This window comes from Artibeus jamaicensis, unplaced genomic scaffold, assembly GCF_021234435.1.
Source record: "Artibeus jamaicensis isolate MK-2021 breed Jamaican fruit bat unplaced genomic scaffold, CSHL_Jam_final contig_466, whole genome shotgun sequence".
Classification (NCBI taxonomy): domain Eukaryota; kingdom Metazoa; phylum Chordata; class Mammalia; order Chiroptera; family Phyllostomidae; genus Artibeus; species Artibeus jamaicensis.
In genome coordinates, this window is record NW_026521844.1 from 16198371 (window position 1) to 16218994 (window position 20624).

The following is a 20624-nucleotide window of genomic DNA, read 5'->3' on the forward strand; positions in this document are numbered from 1 at the left end:
GGTCAGAGGAGCCCTTTAGTGATAAAACGATCGACTGTGTCCCTTTTTTAAATGGAATGTCCAGGCACTACTAAGTTCATTTCTAGTGGCTGAATTCGTCCTGATGCTATACTTCTTAAAGAACATGCCTCTAATGATATGTTAATCACTTGGTTTTCTACATTCTCTAGTGGTGATGGTTTCTATCAGAAAAACCTATGGACGTCCCTCAATTTTGGATAAATTAACTTCAGAATCAGAAATATTAGAAATACTTATAAATCCATTTTCAAGACCTAATATTCATCTCCTAGTCCAAATTATGTTATTAAAACCAACAGTTTCCCCTTAGGAAATAATTACAAAAATACAGTTATTGAAAACCAAGAGATAATTCCTGGCTAGCAGGGTGTGGGCAGGGAGATCACCGATGTTTAAGGATGCAAACACGGTGTCCGAACTTCCATTAGGATTTGAGCCTAGCAGACCAACATGTCTGGAACTATGAAATACGTAATTTTAATAGCAAAGATGTTTTCTCTACTTAATTAGTCATATCTTGTAATACAAGTATTGAAAATTCAATTCTATTTAATTAAAAATATATAGTAATCAATAATTAGGGCAGGCAATATTTTTATTCTTATGGAATTTTTAATATAAAACAGAGAGAATCAAATATATCTTCATATGCATTATTTGTGGGTATAAATGTTGTATTTATATTTGTTATATAACCTTAATAATAATAATTAGTATTGAGTTGATGTTTACTAGGTGTTAGGCAATATACTAGCAATTTTAATGCTTTACTTTCTTAACACATCTATCATACCATGATACAGGTACTATTAACATTCTTATGTTATTGATGGGGAAATAGAAGTTTATATAATTAAGAAACAGACACATAGTTACACGTAGCAGATTAAACACATGCATTTTGTCTTTCTCCAGAAACTTTGCAAAAATGTAAGTGACAGGATAAAATCCAAACAGGTAAACCTAAAAGGTAAAATAAGTAAGATGGGAGTGAATAATATCATGAAGTTATGGGGAGACAGAGCAGGTAAGAAGAAGCTGAACCCTGACTGCCTGCAGACAGGCATTCCCATGAGAAATAAAACAATTCTTGCTAGAGAAAGGCTCATAATTTGGAGCTATCAAATACTGGGGAATGAAAGTAAGTGCTAAGGTCACAACAAAAGGACTTCGTTAAGGTCTGTACAGGAAGTATGTAAGCCTCAGATGCCCTGTCCAAGCTGGCATGGTCAGAAAACTGTCCCTCTCTTAATTTCTCCCTTTCCTCCTCCCCCAGCAGAATGGAGATTCAGTCCTTGCAGAACATGAATCAGAAGGGCATGGACTCAGGGACCCGTATCACATAAATATGATATAAGATACCACGTTGAAAACATGACAGTTAAATTTTAAAATAATGTAATTATTAATTGCAGTTAAAGCAGGAAGCACACAAGAAAGGCAAGGAAACCATAGTCAGTTACCTCTGTTGGCTGTCAACCATGAACTCATTCTTCCTAATGGAACCTTAATTTTGTTAACATTTCTAAAACAGACTCCCTGCCATGTGAGTCAGAGAAACCTGACTCTGTGCCTGGCTCCAGGGAAAGAGTCTGACTGACTAAATATGGGTGGCAATCTTTTTTCCCCACCCTTACTGGTTTAGGAATGACCATGTGACCAATTCTGGCCAACGACATGACAGGAAGCTTTTTGACATGTTTTTCAAACAGCTTCTAGGCAAAGACAAAAAAAAAGGCAGTTTATTTTTCTTTCTCTGTTTTTTTCTGTATATCTTCCTGTTAATATAACAGGACTAGAGAACACTTGTTACTACCAATCCAAGAACTATGCAGAGTAGGGAGAGCCAAGGGCATCAGAAAGAAACAGAGCCAGACATCTAACATACCAAGTCTGGGATCTCCCTACTTCTGGACACCTTCAGAGGTGCGATAGTAAATTTCTTAGAAACTTAGCCAGTTCAAGAGATTTAGAAACTGAGACAGGATAGTGAGAAGCTAAGAAAATTCCTTGGCAAGTGGAATAGGGAACCCGAGAGAGCTGAACACAATGGCCGAGCAATTTATAGCCAGATACAAAACTCACTTCCCCAGAGATAACATCTAGGTCTCAGTTGTGTTTCAGCTCCAGGGCCCCAAAGCAGCAAAACCAGGTGGGTGCTGCCAGAACTAACCGCAGTGACTAATGACCTCCTGCTCTGCCACCAACCAATCAGAGGAGACCGTGACCCTGAAAGGACAAAGCTGGAAAACATGAATATTCTGCTGAAACTCTCCCCTACCCCAGACCTCCCCTAAGACTCCTTCCTGCTTGCAAGAAAGAGATGAAAGCTTCAAGACAAAGGACCCAGCTCTCCTGTGTTCTCCCTCTGAGGAACAGCCCTGCCACTCATTCCCTTTCCTTTCTTATCCCTCACCCAACTTTTCTTTACAGGCATGCATCTCCTAAACTCTATGGAAATGGGCATCTAACAGCTTGTTCCAGGCTTGTCCCGTGAACCCATCCCTAAGGCCCCTTTTCTCTGACGTCCCAGTGAGCTAAGGCAGCCCAGCCTAGGCTCTCCTGGTGCTTCTCCCATGATAAGCCTTTTCTTGCCACACTTGGCAAGCCATTGTCTCCCTGGAGTATGTACTAGTAAAACACTCACTCATCCACTTTCATCTCTCTGATCGGTAATTCTCTACTGGGCTGGTGAGAAGAACTGAGCTTCCAGTCACAAAACCAGGCCAAAGTCTCACAGGTAGTAAGTGGTAGAATTAGGATAGGAACCCAGGTTAGTCTGAACCAAAGATTTGAGATAACCATAATGCCATATTGCTGAGGCAAGAGATAGAATAGTAAAGCCTGAGACACAGCAGTTATCAGTCAGCATCCTGATTTCCAAAAATTGCCTTGTGACACTTGATAATAATTAGCATTATGGTTTTCTCCCCACGTGGACAGTCAAGAAGGATTGTGGAAAATTGCATGTGTAGAAGCTTAAGTAAAAACCCTATAGATTATAACCCTTCAGTAGAAGGATGCTACCCCCTGGTTGGTGTGGATTGAGTGCCAGCCTGCAAACTAAAAGGTTGCTGGTTCAATTCCCGGCCAGGGCACATGCCTGGGTTGCGGGCCAGGTATCCTTTGGGGAGGGGGTGCATGAGAGGTAACCACACCTTGCCGTTTCTCTCCCTCTCTATCTCCCTTACCCTCTCTCCAAAGAAATAAATAAAGAGAATCTTAAAAAAAAAAATCTAAGGGAGCCTTTCCCTGGCCAGAGATGGCCTGCTCCCACTTCTTGGGAAGTGTGCACTTTCCTTAATAAACTGCCTTCTTGCTCTGCTTTGCAACATCCGTATGGTAAGTCCAATTCTTTGTTCGTGACCATCAAGAGCCTGGAGCCCATTTCCATCTGCAACATTGCCATTGTTGACTTATCTTCAGAGAAGACTTTGAAAATAGAAATCAATTTTGTGGCAGAGAAAAAATTCAGGGCATACAAAATTTAGGTGACATGCCTTATTAGTCAAGACTAAAGACACATTAAAACCCTAAGAACTGACATTTCATAGTTTTATTTTTAAACATAAAGCCATATTTGGTCATTGTTATTTTTCTTTTGGTAACTGAAGTATCAAAATTATTTCCTTGGCTTGCACTGTACCTTCCAAAAACACTGACACTGAGAATAAACATGGACCAAAAAATACAGACAGAAAAGCAGATAATATTTTATATTTTTTCTATTTAAGTATATGCCAAAACAAGTACCTTATTCTTGTAAAACAACAAATGACAAAAAACACTATCTTGAAAGGATAATTTAAATTATTTTACCTGGGATGTTAAAATAGGTCCAAAATAATGTAGCATCCAACACTTAGAACACTTATTTTTCCTTAACAACATCTTATTTAGATACATTGTAGTATAAAGAAAAACAGGATTTAGTTTACTCTTTAGAATGATCAGTGAAGCATGCATGGAGGTACCCAAAGCGAGAGAGGTGTCTCATGTACCTTAGAATCTTGAAGACAAAACAGTGACTGGAACACGGTGCCTGCACATCAATTGCTTGTTGGCTGAGTGAATGAACCATTGTGCACCCACTTTAAGGAAACCGTGCGTGGTATAAAGAGAAAAAGAAATTTTCTACTTTTGTGATTGATTTGGGGCAATTTTGCTATGGGGATACTAGTAATGTTTATTTTGGTTTAGGCATTCAATCATAATTATTAAAAAATGGAAGAATCCAAAGGGACACAGTAGGGTGTGAAGGGAAAAAGGAGTTCTGCGGAAAGGAACCTCACTGGGTGGCCTGATCATAAATTTCTAACTGGACAGGTCAGGCGGCAGTCACACTCCAGGCACAAACTTCTTTGGTAAAAGGCTTATCTTTGCCTGAAGCAAGCCCTGTCCTTTGTTTCTGTCCATCCGGATAAAAAAGCCTTAAAGATAAACTATCACCATCCTCAGGAGGGCAGATCTGCTTACCGACTCTGTTGTACTCCAGTCCCTCCTGGCTTCCTCTCACTGCCTTCTAATCTTTCTTATTTCTCCTCTTCAATTCCAAACACATAAAAGAAACTGCAACACTGTTTTTTTCCCCAGAACGTATATTTCAGTCTATTGAAATTTGACTCAAGGTGTATCTTCCTTTCAGTTTAAATAAATTTTTATAAACTTCTCTACAGGGTCTTATAAGGACGAGAGTAGTTGATATGAGATTTCTCGTAATCAACTTTTCAGAGACATTTTTTAAGTTTTAAGGGAAAAAACAATTCTTGCTTAAAAACTTGTTCTTTAAATGATTATTTGCCTTTGATAGTCTATACCTAAAACAGTTTTGAAATGCCAACAATCCTTTGCACATAAATGGTGTTTTTACTTCAAATTAAAATTGGCATTAATTATCTCTAATTTTGATTTTTAAGAATCATCTTAAGTGGAAAAAAATAAGAAGGCCACACATTAACAAAGCAACATTAGAGCAGTAATTAAGAAAAACACTATGATTGAAGTTAAAGAAATTAGAGGGCAGTCACCAAATGGCTACCTTCAATACCAGAGTGGTGTTATGACGTCAGAGAACTCTGCAAAACCCGATGCCTACAGGGAATTCACTGAACATTCTCGCAGGATGCAAAGGGCCTTGAAAGCAGTCAGCAAATGCACCGCATGATCATTATGGCTAGTTTCAAAAAGTATGAAGAGCTCGGTACATTGTGATGTGTCTATAGTACAGAAAATTATATCTGATGCAAACCATCCCTTTTGGAAACCTGTAATGGAAAATACTTTAAAGGACACAACACTTATAATTCTGGGTGCAGCAGACAGACTGGGCGTGGCACGGCATGTTGGCACTGCCCTGCTTTTCTCTATCAGCACTCCCTTTAAAGTAAATTCTCCTTCCTTTCAGTTATATTGAAAATTACTTCTTTCAGTGTCTGCTATAGAATTTACTCTCTAGATTTTGTAAATGATGAGTTAAAAATAGTAGTAGTAGTTTGTATGGCATGTATCTGAATAATATCCATTTCTCTCAGGCCAAAGCTTTAGATTTTTATATTGTGTTATCTTTCCTGTTCTTTTTTCTTTATTTTTTGAAGTTATTAGCATTACATTGGTTAATAAAATTATATAGGTTTCAGGTGTACCATTTTATAATACATCATCTCTATATTGTATTTTATGCTCACCAACCCAACTTAAGTCTCCTTTCATCATCATTTATCCCCCCGTGACCTCTTCTACCTTCCCCCCTTCCCCTATGCACATATACAGTTGTCTGTGTTAATGACTCTTCCTTCCTTCCCTCCTCCCTCCCTCCCTTTTCTGCCTTCCCTTCATCCTTTCTTCCTTCCTTTCTTCTATCTTTCCTTCCTTCTCCTTCCCTTCACCTTTTTCACATCGTCCCACAACCCCACTCCCACCAGGAAACTGTCAAACTCTCCTTTGTTTAGGAGTCTGTTTCTATTTTTTGGTTATTTTATTTTGCTCATTAGATTCTACATACGACTGAAATCACATGGTACTTCTCTTTCTCTGGCTGGCTTATTACACTTAGTGTAATACTCTCCAGGCCTATTCAGGCTGTCACAAAGGGAAAGATTTCCTTTTTTCCCTTGCAGCTGAGTAGTATTTACTGTATAAATGTACCACAGATTTTTTTTTATCTACTTATCTACTGATGAGTACTTGGGCTGCTTCCAAATCTCAGCTATTGTAAATAATGCTGCAGTAAATGTAGGGTTGCATATATTCTTTCAAAGTACTGTTTCGGGTCCATTCAGGTAAATTCCTAGAAGTAATTGCTGTGTTATAAGGCAGTTCCATTATAATTTTTTGAGGTGGCTGCATACTACTTTCCAGAGTGGCTGCACAATTTGGCATTCCCACCAAGAATGCATAAGGGTTTTCTTTTCCCCACAGTTGAGTTTGCTGATTTATTGATGACAGCCATTCTGTCAGTTGTAAGGTGATATCTCAATGTGGTTTGAATTTGAATTTCTCTAATACTCAGTGACATTGGGCAACTTTTCATATGTCTATTGGCCATCTGTATGTCCTCTTTGGAAAAGTGTCTATATAGGTCCTTTGCTCACTTTTTAATGAGATTGTTGAGTCCTACAGGTTCTTTATACATTTTAAATATTAACCCCATATGTGATGTGTCATTGGCAAATACGTTCTCATATTCAGTGAGTTTTCTTTTCATTTTGTTGATGGTTTTCTTTGCTGTGCAAAACACTTTTAGATGGAGGTAGTCCCATTTGTTTATTTTTTCTTTTCTTTCCCTTGCCCCAGGAGATATATGAGAAAAAATATTGCCACCAAAGATGTCTGAGATTTTACTGCTTATATTTTCTTTTGGAATTTTTATGATTTCAAGTCTAACATTTAAGTATGGTGTAAGAATGAGATCTCGTTTCATTTTTTGAACATATCTGTCCAATTTTTCCAACACCATTTATTGAATAGACTATATTTAACCTATTGTATGTTTTTGCCTCCTTTGTCAAATATGAACTGACTACAAAGGTGTGTGTTTATTTCCAGGCTCTCTATTCTGTTCCATTGATCTACAGGTCTGTTTTTACACCAGTACCATGTTGTTTTGATTTCTATGGCCTTGTAGTACAGTTTGATACCAAGTAGTGTGATTCCTCCAACTTTGTTCTTTCTCAAAATTGTTGTGGTTATTCAGGGGCTTTTATGGTTCCATATAAATTTTGGGGCCTTCCTATTGTAATTGGTTCTTGATTTCTACTGCCTTGTGTGTGTGTGGGATTGACCCTCAGCTGGCTGACTGTGAAGCTCAACCCGATCATGGCATGCAAGCTGCCGCTCAGGTGCCTGCTGAGATCTCCCTTTGCTTGTGAAGGTTATTAGGTCCTGCTCTGATCTTGTCTGTCAATGGCCACAAATGTGTTGGTCCTGGGCTTCTTGTGAGGGGCTCTGGTGTAGATCAATTTTAGACACTGCCCTTGACTTTCCCTGGGCAACCTGTTTGAAGTTAAAGTGAACTATAGTTTGGGGCTCCCTCTGCTAGACCTGGGTGCACACGGGGAGTAGTGCGCTGTGCACCAAGTTTAGCTTTTACCAGCTAAAGGCCCAGGGGCAGGTTTGTAAAAGTCCCAAAGCACCCCAAGAAAAGCTTCCTCCTCCCTCCACCTGCTGGCTGCCTGTTAGGCTTAGTCACTAAAAAATCCTCTGGTGGTACTCAATTAGATGAAGTAGCTTCACAGTGAATAAACAGGCAGGGGCAAGTAGTGTTCACAAGACTGATACAGATTCACACTCAGTGCCAGCACCAGGTCTGAGGCACTCAGCAAATGTCCCCGAATGTAACATTGGGTGCTCTCACGACTTTGTTTGTGGGTGGGGACTCAGGGAGTCACCAGGGTGAGGATGCATAGTTTTTCAGGCCCAAACAGATCAATCATGGCTCTGTCCATTGAGGGCTCTGCTCCAGTCAGGAGTGTGAGGAAAAATGGCCTAGTCCTAGAGTCACCCAGCTTTGTCCCAGATTTTGCTGGGAGGAGATGGAGTTCAGCAGGGTGGAGCTGCTGGAGTTGAGAGGTTGAGGCTAATGGATCTTCAGGGAGGAGTAGGTGCTGGTCAGCTTTGGGAGAAGGTGGGGCTGCGGCCTCCACCACAGAGGCACACAACTCAGTCTCTCCTGGATTAGGCCTCAACCTTGGCAGGGTGGAGCCACCGGGAGTGGAGTGAATGGGGCCTCCGGAGCCCAGAGGGTGGTTCGTGTGGATCTCCCATAAGGAAGAAGCATCAGTCAGGTTCATAAGAAAGTGGGGGGAACGGGCTCTACCCCAAAACCATACAACTCAGTCACTCACATCTTCTGAGTCTGCCCAGACCCCCTGCCAAGATAGCTAGCTCCTCAGCGAGTTGTAGACTTTTCGGGGTGGGATGAGAGGGAGTCCAGAGAGTGGGCCTATTCTTTCCCCCAGGCTGATACCACAGGGAGGGGGGTACCCAGGAGGGCCCTGGGGGGCCCCACTCTCTGGCATGTGGGAGAGGAACTTGGCTCAAGGATCCTGGTGGCTGTAACTTCTGCCCTTTTCCCAAAGCCACAAACCTTAAAATGTCCTCACGTGACTCTATGACTCTGGACAACCCTGTCCTCCTTTCTTTATCCCTCCCCACCCTCCCTCCACCTGAGCCCAGGATAAGTGGCTGCAAAGAAGTGTTAGTGCACTGGCGCTTTACAGGGTGCCTGTGTCTCCAGCAGACTTGTTTCTCTCTCCCTGTTGTGTAGAATCCTGCTGCTTTTCACAGCCTGACATGTTGCAGCATCTCTTCTTAGTGTTCTGGGCTGGAGAGCCCAGCGTGGGGTTGAGACCTCACATTTCTTGGGGAAACCCCTTGCAGCTGAGATATCCATCTGGAATATCAGCTGCCACCCATGGGATTAGAACCCACCCTTTTCCCATCTCTGGTCATCCTACCAGTCTCGATGTGGCTTCTTTTGTAAATCATTGGTTATAAGACTTCTCTTCAGCTAGTCTTCTGTTGGTTATCTAGGTTGATTGTTCTATAATTCCAGTTGGTCCTTGGAGGAGGTGAATATAGCATCTACCTATTATGCTGCCATCTTAGATTTGAGCTTTTTCCCTGCTCTTTTTTATAAAATGTAATATTAGTGTTATTTATGTATGTTTTATTGCATAATGGATCTGATTATGTTCTTAGGCTATGCTTTATTTCCAATCAGTACTCTTGAAGATCTCACCAAGTGACATTATAATACAATTATTTAACTCTTATTCTGGCTGAATCTTAACACTCGTAATCAATGTATGTTAAGTTCAGCTCTGTCATAGTTAGCTCTGCCAGAACAGGGATGACCAGACCAGTAGATCAGCCAGTCACAGGGTGGGGTGGGGGGATGTAAGGATAGGATTCGATAACAGCTAGAAAGATAATGCCGGCAGGTGGTCCTGAGAAGGATCAGATGTTGGGGAAGGTAAAGCAATCCATTCTCTGGAGTTTTATCCTTTTACAGATTTTTAAATTTTTATTTTTAGAGAAAGAGGAAGGGAGGGAGCGAGGAAGAGAAACAGTGACTTGAGAGAGAAACATTGATTGGTTGCCTCTAGTACACACCCCAACCAAGGACTGAACCTGCAACCCAGACATGTGCTCTGACCAGGAACCAAACCAGTGACTTTTCTCTTTGTGGGACAATACCCAACCAACTGAGCCACACCAGTTAGGGATCTCTGGAGATTATGAAAAGACAAGGAAAGGTCTTGGCCTGACATGAGCTAGGATATCAGATGGGGATTCAAGATAAGGTGTATAAGAAAGCACTCCATCATAGAGGAATAAGGTAAGAACACTATTTTTGGCCCCAGCTGGTGTGGTTCAGTGGATTGAGTGCTGGCCTGCAAACCAAAGGGTTCGATTCCCAGTCAGGGCACATGCCTGGGTTGCGAGCCAGGTCCCTGGTCGGGGGTGTGTGAGAGGCAACCACATGCTGATGTTTCTCTGCCTCTCTTTCTCCCTCTCTTCCTCTCTATAAAATAAACAAATAAAATATATATTTTTAAAAGAACACTATTTTTGGACCCTATCTCAGAGTTGACTCAGGAAAGTCCAACTCCATGCTGAGCCCAGGAATTGTTAATTATAGACTCCTTATATTCTCAATATTTATGGAAAGGACTGGAGTAAGATTTTAGGTGTAAGGCAAGGAGCAAATTAAGGCTTAATGAGGCCTAAAGTTTATATTACATAAGTAATTTTTTAAGGAAGAACTAAAAAGAAAGAAATGCACAGTTATGTAGGATAAGAAAATAAAATCTAATACTTTACTGTGTCCTTGGAGCTCAGCCCCTTTTTCCTGAGATTCCCTGGATAGTTTCTAAGAAATGCTTTCTTAGAAAATCAGTCTTTCTCAGTCCTTCCTTCCTTCCTTCCTTCCTTCCTTCCTTCCTTCCTTCCTTCCTTCCTTCCTTCCTTCCTTCCTTTTTGTTGTTATTTTTCCAGTAATTGTTCATTACAACCTGCCTTCATTTCCAACCTCAGATATTATACAGCTCCCAACTACCCCAACATTCACCAAGTCTGTTGCAAATGACAGAAAATGACACTTAAACATTCTCAGGTTTAGGGGCAAATCCGCCTCTGGGCAGAGATGATTCTGGGTGAAGGAGTTGAATAGTACTGAGATGCAGAGGAATGACAAACCATAAGGACAGAGAGGCATAAAAAATCATTAGAATCTTCATGAGAATCTGCACTCATAACTGGTTTTTGCTCAGCTGGTTGGGCCTTGTCCCCACAGAACAGAGGGTTACTGGTTTGATTCCTGGTCAGGGCACATGCCTACCTTACAGGTTTGGTCAGGCTGGGTCATGTATGAGGGGGAACCAATTGATGTTTCTTGCTCAAATTGATGTTTCTCTCCCTGTATTTTCCTCTCTCTAAAATATATATATATATATATATATATATATATATATATATATATATAATCTTTAGAATCTACTGTTGAACAAAATTTTTTTTTTATATTGTCGACAAAAGGGGACCACAACTAAGCATAATGAGCTCAAGGGGGTCCTGTGTGGTGGCCTTACAAACTCAGAGACCTAAAGTAACTTGTAATGGGGTGCAGAGCACGGGTCACCTGAGGGTGGGGGAGGGGTGGCCCACCATCCCCCCAGATCCCGCAGGGAGGTAGGAGGAGGGTGAGGAGGGAAATGCCCAGAGTAATGAGTTATAGCATTAACACACGTTACAACAAAGGCAGGTTAACAGCCCATGACTTCCTGAAAGGGGAGATCTCAGAACTTGTGAAAGGTTCCTCAGAGTTGTGTGACTGAGAACACGCAGTTGCAGTGACCTGTGACATAGCCCTGGGGTGTGAGGGTGGGGACAGAAGCTCACACAGCAGCCCATACAGCACCTAAATGAGGTGTAGGAGAGATGCCTTCCCCAGATGCTCATGCATTTTTGAGACTCTCGTCCTGACTGCAGATGGCAGTCAAAATGGGGTTTTGCCTCAAACCCTGACACTGGGGAGCTGACAAAAGTGGTGGACCTAACACACCGTAGGAAGAGCTGGATGTCAGACGGGCAGAAAGTTCTAAACTGAGCATTTAAAATTGGAGTGGCAGATATTGACGGGGGACTCAAATGTTGGAAAAATTTTAGTTTCAGGTCATAGCTAAGAAGCTTAGAAATCAATGTATGTAAAAAGCTGTTGTTTCAGGAACTGGAGGTATGACTCACCTTGACTCCAGGAGACCATAAGCAGTCTAACTTTGTGCCTCGGGCAGACTCAAATGATCAAGATGGTATCTGAGCCATTGTACTCCAGTGTGAGATGCCCAATGCACAGGATGCAGATGACAGAATGCTGCAGCTTTTCATCTGATTAACTTCCCCCCTGAATTCCAATCCCCTTACCTATACTTTTCTTCTCCTTATAAAAATGGTCAGTTTAAAATGGAATTTAAGACTGCCTGTTGGGGTACAAAACTGCCGTTTTCTTAGGTCACCAGCCATTTGAATATGTCTCCCATAAAGATTCAACCCCTGTCTCTGCTTATTGGGCCTGGTGGGTGACGGGCAGCACGAACACTGGCTTTTCCCATTTCAGTCCGAAGGTCAGTCTTCATGAGTTGCCTGGAAGTCTGCCCAGAGGTGTGCCTGAAGAAGATGGCGACAGAGCTGATGGAGCTGTGGGGACCTGCCTGGCCACCCAGAGTCATAAGAGATTGTTGGAGCTGAAATGTCACTGGGAATGCAGAGTTTCAGACTTCTGCTTTCCTGAAGGATGTACACAGAAGGCACTCTCTTGCTCCTGGGATAGTGTAACAAAGCACATGGTTTCCTGAACCTCTACGTGGAGACTGAGACCAGTGCACCCCAGGAGGGAGCCCCTGTGAGAGGACGGTGACCCTGAAGCACAGCAGTGCATATTCCAGAGAGGATGGAGATCTGTTTGTGCGACTGGTTGATGGACAGATAAGGGTATGGGGAACTTCTGGGCATGGTTTTGGCTTGTAGTCTCTTGGGGAGCAAGGGAAGTGCTTGGTCTTGTGGGAGAGGAGGGCTCTGAGCAAGAGTGCTCTCAGATCCCTAAGTTTGGCACCCTGTTAATAAAAACCTGTTTCCTTCCACACAGATTGCTGAGTCATGTACATTCAAGAGAGCAAGTGGCTGAGCCCCAGTTTGCACGGTTACAACCACATAGGATTGTGTGGTTGTAACCGCACAATCTAAATTTCCATAATTGTGTGGAAATTTAAATTTTTTAACTAAAAGCAGTTTATGGTGCGTAGGGTAGTCATCTCCTAGGCTAGAAACTTTCCTGGCAAAAGTCAATCTTTACCTTAATTGAACCTGTCTGTTGTCTTTTGCATCTATGGTAACATGACTTTGGAATGTCAAGGTAACATCCCTTGTTCACACTCCTTGCACGACCAACGCACCAGGGCAGAGAACACAAATCCCTTCAGTGTTATTGGGTTAATTGTTGACTGTTAACTATCCTATACCCAACTATGTAAAGGAAGTACATGTCTATCATTTTACCTTTTCATTCAATCCCAGAGGTTTCCTCCACTTTGCTTTCTCCTACCTCCCTAATCTACCACCAGTGGCTTTCGTATAAGGCCTTTATACCTCCTCTTTTTGATGGAGGACTCAAGAGTTGGAAAATTTTAGTTTAAGGTAAATAGTTAATAAGCTTAGTAGGTAATGCACATGTTAAAGCTATTGTTTCAGGAACTTCCAATGAGGTCCACTTCCGGGAAAGGCAGCAGACCTCCTGGGGCACAGCTGGAGCCACTGTGTTCCAGGGAAAGACAGACACCCGCTTGGGGACAGCTAACCTCCCAGAGCAAAAATCTCGCAGTATTTTTTAACCTAATTTTACCTGAATTTCAGAGCCCCTCGGTGCACTTTGTTTTCTGTTATAAGAAGGCTGGTCTGAAAGAAAATGTAAGAGGGTCTATTAGCGTATGAACTCACTGGATCATCGGCCATCTGAATAAGCACCCATAAAGATTCAATCCCTGTCTCTGCTTATTGGGCTCGTTATGTGACAGGCAGCACAAATACTGGTCTTTTCTGGCTTCATTTTGATTGTAATGTATAAAATAAGGTGCAAAATCTTCACTTTCTGGAACATTTCCTCAATCCACTGAGTTTTTTCTTCCCAGAAATTTTTGTCAGTTTGGCTCAGGTAAAGTCATAAAATTGTTACAGTTTTGGACATTTCTTACATCGATAGTACTCTATTTTGGTTAATCATAATGTCATACTGGTGTCACATTTCCACCTGAAAGGGGTCAGGCCAGTTTCCCAGCCCTCTGGACTGCACACGACTCAGTTATCCCAACTCAATTGATAGCCCGCGGCTTAATCGAAACTCTCACCATGCAGAATAGACATCCGGCGCCAGACACAATGGATGGTGGTCAGACTGACCCTGGGAACAGCCTGGCCCTTTACCTAACCCATTGTCCCGGCTCACATCCTGGAAGGCTGAGGCACCCACCCAGAAGAACAAGAGACTAACCCCTCTCCTACCCCCCACACAACCCCATGAGTTTTCTTTTAAAAACCGCACTCTTGCCTCCCCAGGGGCTGCATTCGATCCAGACTCAGCCTGCCCATCAGCCTGCCTGTAAGCACAGCATCAAATAAATGCACTTGGATCAGATCATCTGGTTCCTCCTGCCTCTATTTCTTGCGAATTTCTAACACCAACAAATATGTCATAGCTTGGAATTTCGGTAAAATGTGTCATGGCTTGGAACTTCTGTCAAATGTGTTTGGAAGACAGTGCAGAAGCCACAAACTTCTGCTAACCTTTTGGAGTGACTCACAGCCTAGACAGCTCTATCCAAATCAGCACAGCTAGTCATCACACATCTGTTAGGATCATCTCCGGGATGCTCTCTGGCTCTTGGCACTGCCCTGGCTTGCTCTTCTTACTTTGGATCTGGCTGAATTTAGTTGTACAACTGACATAATTTTGTTAGGTACAGGGTTTCACAATTCAGATCTACCTAGGCAGTGTGAGTGACAAAAAAAGGTGGGGGGTCCTAGTGCTGGCTTTGGCAGCACACACACTTAACCTGAACAGCACAGAGAGCAGCATGGTCCCTGCACAAGGATGACATGAAGATCTGTGAAGTGTTCCACACTTTTAAATGAAGAAAGAATTAAAAGAAAAATGGGGTTCCATGGGAAGCAGGCAGGTCATGGTGGGTAGTCACATCCCAGGCATAATTTATTTATTTTTTCTCATTTTTTTCTCCTTTCTCTGCAGGTTTGGTCCCTCATTCCATCCGCGTTGCCACAAAGAGCAGGGATTTTTTTCTTTCACATCCTAGTGCAAACGAAAAGGGTAATGTCAGATTGTTGAAGGTCTATCAAGGATGCAGATAACTTCTTTAATAAGAGGGGTATCTTTGCCTTAAGCAAGCCCTGTGCATTGTTTCTGTGCATCTAGATTAACACACCTTTGAGGTAAACCATAACCACCCTCAAGAGAACACATAATCTTAATTATCCTATAACACAGTCCTCACCTTGCTTCCTGCGCTTGCCCTCCTGTGTTCTTCCTTATATCCATTTCTTAATTTCAAATGCATAGAAGAAGCTGCAAAACTGTTATCCTAGGGAGCATTTTGAGATTTTGCCTCCCTGGCATAAATTGGGTGAAGAAACATATTTTGCTTACCATATGTTAAGCAGTTCACTTTTATTTTTCTCATACCAATTTTGTTTGGATACCCTACTCTTGGAAAAAGTCACCTTGGAAATTGTTCCTTTCAAGTTCTGCTTTAAAAATTAAAGAAAAAAGTGCTGAGACCCACAGAGTATGCTGTAAGCCTCATACACTTGGGTAGACAGTGCCTTCCCCTTGGTGGAAACTTCCTCACCTGCAATTCAAAGGCCACCCACTGACGCCGTCAGGAGAGGCCTCATTGAGAAGGAAGAGTCACAGAGTGGAGGCTCTGCTTCAGTGTCTCCCACACTCTCTCTCCAGTTTGTGTCTTTCAAGCTGTGTGGTTTCTGCTCCCATCTAACTAAGACTTTGATCTCAAATCCTTATCCTCAATGGCCTTTTCTTGTGCTTCCTCTTATTTCCTAAGTCTCTCTTCTACAGAATTATATTTGCCTAACTTTATCATTCTGCTCTGCTGACTCCTCCAGTCCCTACTCCCTCCCTCCACTGTGCCCCTCCCCTTCCGCCCAACCCAAGGGTCTGTTTTCTCTTAGTTTTAGCTCTTGGCTGTTTGCCTTCCCTTCTTATCTATTTCATTTAACCTCTCCCTCCCTTTCCATCCCCAGAACTATTAACACATGTTCTCGAGGCTTTATCTCTCATTCATTCAACAAATATTCATTGAATATTTACTCTTACACCCACATTCATTCCAACAAATTTTGCTGGCTCTACATTCAAAGTCTATTTAGAAACTGACTTGCTTTTACTTCTACCAAACAGGTTGAAACCACCCTCATCTTCTGGACCACTGCATTAACCTCCAAGGTGGTCTCAGGTCTTGTGTTTAATTTTCCCATGCATGTCCCTTAGTCTTAGTCTAACCCAGCATCTGGACTCTGTGACTGTCTCAAACACTACGTAAGATCAAGTCACTGCTCTCTGCTTAAAACCATCCCAATGGTGCATGCACTCTCTCTCTCTCTCTCTCTCTCTCTCTCACTTGTGGTAGGAACAGCCTCTGCAGTGTTGTTAATACATTATTGTTATCTAAAGACACACTGTTGTGCAGCAGATCTAGGATTTATTCATCTGGCATAATAGGAATTTTGTACCTGTTGATGAGTAGCTCCTTCTGCCTTCCTTTCACCAGCCACTGGCAACCACCATTCTATCTTTTGCTTTTATGAGTTAGTTTGGCTATTTCAGTTGTAAGGGGAATCATGCAGTATTTGTCCTTCTGTGACTGGCTTATTTCACTTACATTAATGTCCTCAAGGCCAGAGTTGTTACCAGGCTCTACTGGAATCACACTGCTATATGTCTATTCCGCCCCCCCCCCTCCTTTTTTACCTCTCTGGCTTCATCTCCTGCTAATTTTACAGGCAGTGAACTCCTGCTCATTTCCTCCTGGCCCAGTTCCAACACTCCCAATATATTCTGGCCTCAGAAACCACTTTTTTCCCTCGCCACTTTCAGGTCTTTTCTTAAGCATCCCCTTCTCAGTGAGGCCTTTTGGACCTGCATCAAAGTTTCAGTGACCTTCTTGGTTCTTTGCAGTTAACTTTCCTGATTTATTTTCTCTCTACCACTTTCACCGTTATATGTTTATCTCCTTCATTATCTAAGAGTAAAAACTATATAAAAACAGATTTGTTTTGATATATTTGTTTTACCAGACTCTAGAATAGTGCTAAAGATGTAGGCATGTAGGCACACAATGTTTTTTATTTTTAAGTATATTTTATTGATTATGCTATTCCAGTTGTCCCATTTATTTTTTTCTATTTGGCTCCCTCTGCCTACCTTCCCTCCAGCATTCCCCCTTCACCTTAGTTCATGTCCATGGGTCATGTGTGTAAGTTGTCTTTTTCCTTTCTTATGCTATTCTTAACATCCCCCTGTATATTTTGTTCGGACCAATTATTTTTCTTGATCCTTACACCATTTCCCCCTTCCCAGCTGATAACCCTCCAAATGATCCCTAAACCTATGATTCTGTTTCTGTTCTGGTTGTCCATTTAGTTTTTGTTTTTATTTACTTTTTTGTAAAAGAATATTTTAATACAATATTTTATTTATTCATTTTTACAGACAGGGAAAGAGAGGGAGAAAGAGAGGAAAAGAGACATTGATTGGCTGCCTCCTGCATGACCCCTACTGGGGACCCCTACTAGGGGCCTGGCCTGCAACCCAGTCATGTGCCCTGACCAGGAATCAAACTGGTCAATTCACAGGCCTTTCAATTCACAGGCCGGCACTCAATCCACTGAGCCACACTAGCCAGGGCAATTTTTTTTTTTACTCTTTTTTAAAAAGATTTTATTTATTTATCTTTAGAGGGGAAGGGAAGGAGAGAGGGAGAGAAATATCAATGTATGGTTGCCTCTCGTGAGTCCCCTGCTGGGAACTGGCCTGCAACCCAGGCATGTGCCCTGACTGGGAATCAAACCTGAATCGCATGGTTCACAGGCCCATGCTCAATGCACTGAGCTACACCAGCCAGGGCCAAGCCAGGGCTATTTTTATTTTTTTATATTTAGTTGATAGTTGTGAGTTTATGGTCATTTTAATGTTCATATTTTTTATCTTCTTTTCTTAAATAAGTCCCTTCAACATTTCATATAATAAGGGTTTGGTGATGATGAATTCTTTTAGCTTTACCTTATCTGGGAAGGACTTTATCTGCCTTTCCAGTCTAAATGATAGCTTTACTGGATAGAGAAATCTTGGTTTTAGGTCCTTGGTTTTTTATCACTTTGAATATTTCTTGCCAGCCCCTTCTTGCCTGAAAAGCTTCTTTTGAGAAATCAGCTGACAGTCTTATGAGAACTCCTTTGTAGATAATCTGTTTTTCTCTTGGTGTTTGTAAGTCTTTCTCTTTATCTTTAACCCTTGGCATTTTAATTATGATGTGTCTTGGTATGGTCCTCTTTGGGTCCAATTTGATTAGACTCTGTGCTTCCCGGACTTGCATGTCTATTTCTTCCTATTTCTTTCTTCAAATTAGGGAAGTCTTCTTTCATTATTTTTTCAAATAGACTTCTAGTTTCTTGCTTTTTCTTTTCTCCTTCTGGCACCCCTACAGTGCAAGTGTTGAACCTCTCGAAGTTGTCCGAGAGGCTGCTTATACTAGCCTCATTTTTTAAATTCTTTTTTCTTCTTGTCTGTGTGGTTATTTTATTGCTTCTTTATGTTCCAAACCATTGATTTAATTCTCAGCTTCATCCATTCTATTATTGTTTCCCCGTACATTGTTCTTTATTTCAATTCGTGTATCCTTTGTTTCTGACTGGATCCTTTTTGTGCTACTGAGTTCCTCACTCAGCTTGTGAGCACCCTCATAACTAGTGTTTTAGAATCTGCATCTGATAGATTGCTTATATCTGTTTTATTTAGCTCTTTTTCTAGAGTTTTAATCTGTTCTTTCATTTGGGCCAGGTTTCTGTGTCTCCTCATTTTGGCGGCAACCCTGTGTTTGTTTCTATGTATTAGGTAGAGCTGCTTTGACTCTGAGTCTTGGTAGAGTGGCCTAATGTAGTAGGTGTCCTGTAGGGTTCAGTGGCACAGCCTCCTCTATCACCCAAGCTGGGTACTCGAGGTGTGACCTCTGTGTGGGCTGAATATACCCTCCTTTTGTAGTTGAGACTTGGTTGCTGTTGGCAGATTAATGGGAGAAATTTATTCAGGCCAGTCAGCTGCAAGGACTGGCTGTGACCACTGATCACCAACCTCTACCCTCCATGGAGGGTAGATGACTGTGCACCCCTATTAGCTGTGCAGGGTCAGGGTGGTGGTACTCTGTGGTGGTGGTAGTTGTCCACTGGGTGCGTTGGCCGTGGGATTTCCTGGGTGGTGCGGGCCAAGGCCAGCCCCGACCTGTGTGTTGCCCAGGGCCACTCTTCCTGAGCTATAAAGCAATCTGAGAAGGCTGCTACTTGTACTGGGCTTGGAGATTCCCAGGTGAAGCCAAGCTGTGAAACTAATCTGGTTGCTGCTAGTGCCCAGCCTGGAGCTCACTCAGGCCAGCCATTGCTTGGTTGATAGGATTTAGGAAGCTGTGAAGCAAGATACAAGACCAGTTATCCATATGGAAAAGCAGCTTGGGTGGTCCTATAAGCTGGGTGTGGTGGAATCTCTGGGGATCTCCAAGGGGGATCCGGATCAGTGTTATCCAAGTTGGTGATGTCCAAAATATGGCAACAGCCAGCCAGTGCTTTGGCTCTGTTAGGGAGAGTCACAAAAGGGACAATGGCCTCTGCTTACTCCAATGTCAGACCCTTTAGCCTCTCCCAGTATGTCTCTGGTGCCTTTTAAGCTGCCACCCTGGAGCTGGAGCTGGAGTTCAGAGGGAATGAGTCTGAGTAGGTGAGTGCGCGTGTGGGTTTTTTTAAAGAGGGACTGCTTGGGGCTCCAGAAATTTCTTCCACTGACTCAATCCCACTGGTTTTTTCAGACAGAGTTGTGGGGACTTATCTTCCAGGCACTGGGACCCTGGGCTAGGGGGCTTGTGGTGGGGCTGGGACTTCTTATTCCCTCCTGAATTTTTAGCCACTGTATGGAGTGAGAGACCAGTTTATGCCATGTTTGTGTCCCTCCTACCAGTCTCAATGGATGTGGTTTCTTTAATTCTGTAGTTATCAGACTTCCATTCAACTTGATTTCTGAAGTTTCTGAGTGATGGTTGTTCTATGTTTTAGATGTAATTTTGATGTGGTTGTACAAAGAGGAGACTCATGTCCGCCTATGCAGCGATCTTGACAGGAAGTGCCCCGAACCCCACCCCAGCACACAATGTTTTTAAATGAACATATGGGTGAATACATGCTACTATGTGCCAGTCATTTAGTATGCAATAATGCAAAAAATTAGACCTTGCCCTCATTGCCCTTCTATAATGAACAAACTAACAAAATCTGTCCAAAAAACCCTAGAGAGGTTTGTTTAAAGAGTTAGAAAGCATGGAACATGAACATCTAAGCCAGCTTCAGCCTAGGGTAGGGGAGGCACTCAAGTTGAGCTTCCTGTAGGAGGTGGTATCTGAGTCTGACCAAAGTTAGCCTAATGCAAGAAGGAGGACAGGTTTGGAGAAAAGCTTTTTAGATAGATAACATGAACCAGGCAAACTTTAGCCAGCTACCATGTTAGATTTAACAAGGCACCCATTACCAGCTAACTTCCCTTTCCTTTATCAATTCACATTCAACTACCCTTTTACTTCAAACTCCCAACAAACTGCTGGTCTTTAAGTCTTAGTACAGGGTTGGCTGCTGGAAGAACCCAATTCAAGACAGCGACTATTACCCAAACTCTAAGGAATAAAAAATGGCAGCCTGTGGGAGATAAAACAAACCGGATTGGCTGGATATAGGATATAGGTAGTAGTGATTACATTTGATAGCAA

General features: G+C 42.3%; 1 non-coding gene and 1 pseudogene across 1 annotated transcript; one reads left to right on the plus strand and one right to left on the minus strand.

The window, feature by feature from the left end:
• The first annotated feature begins 14594 nt into the window (after positions 1–14594).
• On the plus strand, positions 14595–14697 carry LOC119047090 (U6 spliceosomal RNA). Its single transcript, XR_005082071.2, has one exon. It is a non-coding gene; the product is annotated as a U6 spliceosomal RNA (small nuclear RNA).
• Positions 14698–14816: 119 nt separating this feature from the next.
• LOC119047075 (uncharacterized) lies at positions 14817–14933 on the minus strand (annotated as a pseudogene).
• Positions 14934–20624: the final 5691 nt, after the last annotated feature.